The 5,294-nt window shown below is 44.4% G+C and overlaps 1 long non-coding RNA gene across 1 annotated transcript; it reads right to left on the bottom strand.

Annotated features, from left to right (window-relative positions):
* Positions 1 to 1,221: 1,221 nt before the first annotated feature.
* Positions 1,222 to 3,644, bottom strand: LOC139033431 (uncharacterized). The gene is made up of 3 exons (XR_011486011.1): positions 3,294 to 3,644; positions 2,703 to 2,795; positions 1,222 to 1,755 (listed from the first exon to the last, which is right to left on the bottom strand). It is a non-coding gene; the product is annotated as an uncharacterized lncRNA (long non-coding RNA).
* Positions 3,645 to 5,294: the final 1,650 nt, after the last annotated feature.

Raw genomic sequence — 5,294 nt, 5'->3', positions numbered from 1 at the left:
CTCCAGTGTTCTTGCCTGGAAAATCCTGTGGACAGAGGAGTCTGGAGGGCTACAGTCCATGAGGTCGCAAAGAGCTTCAGAGAGACTTCATTCATGGATCTTGAAGTGCTGATTGCAATTGATTTTCATGTGTCACCAAATGTTATTATCCTTTTGACTTTTCTTTTCACCATTTAAAAATGTAAGAAGCTTTCTCCTCTCAGACTGAACAAACACTGGCGGTGGGCAGGCTTTGGCTCATGGGTCATACCTAGTCTGCTGAGCTCTTTGTGAGAGTTCTGTGAGCCCAGCCAAAGGCAACATTCTCATATATTGTAATGATAAAACTTCTATGTAAAATAGGCTTCCAGATTTCCTGCGTTTATGATGGTAGTTTTAGAGGAAATCAAAGCTGTGTTTTGGAAAGTCCTGTAAGTGGTCTGCAAATGTTTTTCCCCCTGAGTTTTCAGTATGTAATACATGCTCATTTTCTAGGGCTGTTTAGTTTGTGAATGTGAAACCATCCACTTCCTGTGTCAACTTCAAGTAGCTGAATTTCCCTATTTGTTTGAATTCCTTTAGTGGCCCCTCATCTTGTATTTATTTCTTTTATCTCCAAAGGCTGACCATAGTCATAATAAGAGTTTGGAAACGTAAGCTGTCATTTTCTGCAAAGGAGTATATTCTGAATGATTCCTTTCATGGAAACCTCCTAAACTATGTACTTTTACTCTAGTAATAATGATAATGAGGGCTCATAGTGAGGCTCTTTAAACCTTTGGTTCATTCATGTAGCTACAAGAATGTAGTGGAGATGTTTTTTCATGGAGGAATTCCATTCACAGCTCAGAAACTGATTTCAGTGTAGCATTTATCTTTATAACTTGCATCTTAGGTACACATATGCTTTTGAGATTGCATGATTATTCTCATCCTCTATTAGATATTCTAAACTTACCTTTATTTTGCACAGTCACCTATCAACTTGCCTTCTACTGTCACTATGCATGGGCTCATTAACCTCCACAACCTTGCTGTAGGAATTTCTCTGAAGTTACCAAATTCATTTTCTCTAAACACCTCCTTTGTGTGGTCCTTCCCTTTGTAGCACTAACTTCAAATGAGATACATGGGCTTTTTGGTCTGAGATTCTTCTTTTGAGGCTTCTGTAAACCATCACATAATAGTTCATCTGACAGATCGTAGATACAGAGTAAGTTTATTAACCAGACCATCTTTTTGTGACCTCATAAAATTAATTTATTTCTCCCAAAAGAGATTATCTGGGGAGAGGGTCAGTAAAAAAACATAAGAATTATAATCACTTTAGGGCCAGATGTTGTATCCATTAAAATCACAGTGACTCAGAACCACTTTCAGTGGCCTGCACTCCTTCAGGAGGTGGGGTGATGGGATGGAAGGGCACCGGCTTGCAGAACATGGGAGGATGCCCGCAGACCTGGCAGCCAGTACATCTAATGGTGGTGGTTTTTCAGTTGCTCAGTCATGTCCAACTCTTTGTGACCCCATGGACTGCAGCACGCCAGGCTTCCCTGTCCTTCACCATCTCCCGGAGTTTGCTCAAACTCATGTCCATTGAGTCGGTGATGCCATCCAACCATCTCATCCTCTCATCCCCTTCTCCTCCTGCCCTCGACCATTCCTTGCATCAGAGTCTTTTCTAATGAGTCGGCTCTTTGCATCACGTATTGGATGTGATGGTGGGGAGGAGCACTGGTTAGCTCCTCTTCGGATATGGCTTGTGTCCTGTTGCACCTTTGACAGGAACAGTGGGACATAAAGACTTTGTCAAAAGACGAAGAGAGTGAGTGAGGGTGAAGGTCACAGCTGGGACCCCACTAAAGCACTCCGCACCAGCTTTCTGGCCTCCGACACCTGTAGCTTCCCCGGCTATGGGACCATGCTCCCAAGAATTCAAATTCTGCCACAACTCCCTGCGGAATCAAGGACCTCCCTGGGTGGTCTGACAGTAAAAGCAGAGAGTGTCCTAGAGGAAAGAAAAAACGGGCAGGACCTGTAAGTGAGCAAATCGGCAGTGTTTTAAGGGCCAACCTCTTCACTGTCTGTTTCACTGCCAGTTCATAAAATAGAAACAAAGGAGGTACATTCAGTTGGCAACGTCTTTCTCACTTTCAGTGACTCAGTGCTTTGAAGAAAGCTGAATGAAATTGAAGCGCAGCTATCTTCAAATATAGACATGCAATTTGGCCTTATGGGCTACAGTAGTTCAGAATTCCAGGCCCTTCGAATTCCTGCCCATGTGGCGATCATGCAGAAGGAAGAGCATCCCAATATCTCCCAATTGGCTGCACTGCTGGGGGGAGGCAGGGACACACACAATGCAAAAGCCATTTCTCCTGAGCTCAGGATGAGGTCTGTGGTGTCTGTTGCACGAGAGTTACCCTTCTGGTCTGATGAGGTTTGACTCAGGCTGATTTTAAATGTCACATATTCCCTGCGTCCACCTTCCGATGAAATTTACCCCAAACACAGAGCTCCCAGCACTGTTTCATTGCACCTTGCACAACTTTCCACCCTCACAGCACCGGTTAGCCAGTGAAATTCCTCCTCTGAAGACTGTGTCTGGGAAACATGCATTTTCCTTGTTTGTTTTTCTCATGGTCATAACCCTCATTCCCTGAGTGTGTCAGGCAAAGCAGGAAACAGTGCACAAACGTGTACAGAGCCCTTTACTTGCGTACAGGTCTCGTCATCCTCAGCACTGTTGATTTCTTGGGCTGAACCGTTCATGTTGGGCACTGCCTCGCACCATGTCATGGTTATTGTTAATAATGCTGCAGTGAACATAGAGTGCATGTATCTTTTCAAATGATGGTTTTCTCTGGGTATATATCCAGGAGTGGGATTGCTGGATCATATGGAAGTTCTGCAGGGCTTTCTTGTTGGCTCAGATGGTAAAGAATCTGCCTGCAATGCAGGAGACCCGGGTTTGATCCCTGGGTTGGGAAGATCCCCTGGAGAAGGGAATGGCCACCCACTCCAGTATTCTTACCTGGAGAATTCCATGGACAGAGGAGCCTGGTGGGCTACAGTCCATGGAATTGCAAAGAGTTGGACATGACTGAGTGACTAACACTTTCACGTACACATGCTAGTGCTAGTTTTAGTTTTTAAAGAACCTCCATCCTATTCTCCACAGTGGTTGTACCAATTTACATTCGCACACACTAGATGCCAGAAGTATCTCCTGCTCCTCCAGGTGTGACAACACAAGCTGTCTTCATACATGGCCTGATGTCCCCTGGGGAGCACAGTTGCTCCTAATTGCTTACCATTGCTCTTCTGTGTGGGCACTGTGGGGTGCACAGGACTGCTAATGTCAATCCTTGTAGCGTGGCTCAGTGTGAAGCGTGGGTCACTCTTCTCCTGACTTCTGATATGTATGCAGGACAGGCGGCCATTGGAGCTCCACGAGGAAAGTGTCCCTGCTTTATCCCTAGCTCCTAGCCTAGTCAAGACAATGTAGATGCTCAATGAAACTGACAAATTGAGTTAGATTTTCCTTTACCCTGCTAACTGTTTCCCCTTCTCATTCTCCATGGACAGTCCAGGGCTGGTGACTCCCTCAGCCTGGACTCTGGAAGGAGAAGCCACTTGGGTGTTGGGCCCCAAGTCCTAGGCAGTTTCAGATCTCTGTTTCCTTTTTGTAAACACCAGATCTCAACTCCAGGGCACCCCAAGAATCTTGCTTACAGTGTTTGTTTGAATGAATATCTCTGTGCTGAGTAAGGCTAATCTCACATTTTCTTCCTCAATAAAGTTTCTTCAACTTTCTCCTTGATCCCAACACTTTACCATCTGTCTGTGGCCTTCACTGGCCATCAGTGACCTCCAAGTCTCTGTTTTAGCTCCTCAGATCCCCGCCACTCGGGAGGTCCCCTTTCTGGGCCCTCCATCTCTGGCCTTGTCTCACCACAAATTCATGAACAGTTGAGACCAGAGGCTCTTAAGGTAGAGCTCATGGGTGGAACTTAGGGAATCAGTCAGTCTCTGAATTCTCAGCTGGCCCTTTGAACATGGACATTTAAACCCTTCCTGTGCAGAATGTCTGTGGCCTTCACTGCATATCCAGAGGTATATAGGACACTCAAAAATCTGCAGATCCATGTTTCTAGACCCTGGCCCGGAGAAGAGACCCTTTAAACAAATTAGTGGCTCATACTCTATACATGATTTTTTTTTAATTGGAGTAGAGTTGATTTATAATGCTGTGTTTCTGTTGCACAGCAAAGTGAATCAGTTATATGTATACATATATGTATCATATGTATATACTTTTTCATATACAAATCAGTCATATACAGTCATATGTACATACTCTTTTTTTTATTTCTTTCCCATTTAGGTCACCGCAGAGCATTGAGTAAAGTTCCTTGTGCTATACAGTAGGTTCTCATTAGTTCTGTATTTTATGCATAGTAGTGCATATGTGTCAATCTGCATCTCCCAATTCATCCCACCCCCCCATCCCCCCCGCACACGTGATCTTCAGGGAAGGGACTAATTCTTTGTCTCAACAAACGGAGATTGAGGACTACTATATACTAGGCACTGGGCTAGGTATATGGGCATCCCAAGTGGCGCAGTGGTTAAGACTCCTCTTGCCAAGGCAGGAGATGCAAGAGATGCAGATTTGACCCCTGGGTCGAACTGGCAAGCCAGTTGGTCTAAATGGCAACCTACTCGAATATTCTTACCTGAGAAATCCTATGAACAGAGGAGCCTGGTGGGCTACACAGTCCATGGAGTCACAAAAGAGTCAGACACGACTCAGCAACAGCACACACACATGCATGGGCTAGGTATTAGAGATACAGCAGAAGCAAGAGAAGTAGACCCTCCCTTCATGGAGGGTACACCATTGGGATGAGCCAACTTAAGGAGAAAACAAGAAGGGTTAGCACACAACTCTGAATGCAACCAGTGTCTCTGGTCATTTCAGAAAATGGAACACAAAAACTATGCTGTGTGGAAGTTTCACAATAAGAGAATCCTTCCGTGGGTCTTTATAGGGCCAAGACATTACTAACCAGAAGCAAGTATCTTAAGAATTATGAAGTCTAAGAAACCAAATGGACAGACAGGCATGTAAGCCTTTTGCATGGGGAAAAAACTTACAAAGACTTTTGGTCCAGCATGAAAGCAGTGTTACGCTACATTTCTTCGGAAAATTTAAAGGAAATTTGAAGAATTTATTGAAGTACAAATTCGATTAGAACAGAGAAGGCTTCCATTATAACATGGTGTATTTTGTTTTGTTTTTACCCTTTCAT

The sequence above is a fragment of the Odocoileus virginianus genome, unplaced genomic scaffold, assembly GCF_023699985.2.
Source record: "Odocoileus virginianus isolate 20LAN1187 ecotype Illinois unplaced genomic scaffold, Ovbor_1.2 Unplaced_Scaffold_6, whole genome shotgun sequence".
In the NCBI taxonomy this organism is placed as follows: Eukaryota; Metazoa; Chordata; class Mammalia; order Artiodactyla; family Cervidae; genus Odocoileus; species Odocoileus virginianus.
The sequence above is the reverse complement of the archived record's forward strand: the minus strand, read 5'-3'. Positions and strand labels throughout refer to the sequence as shown.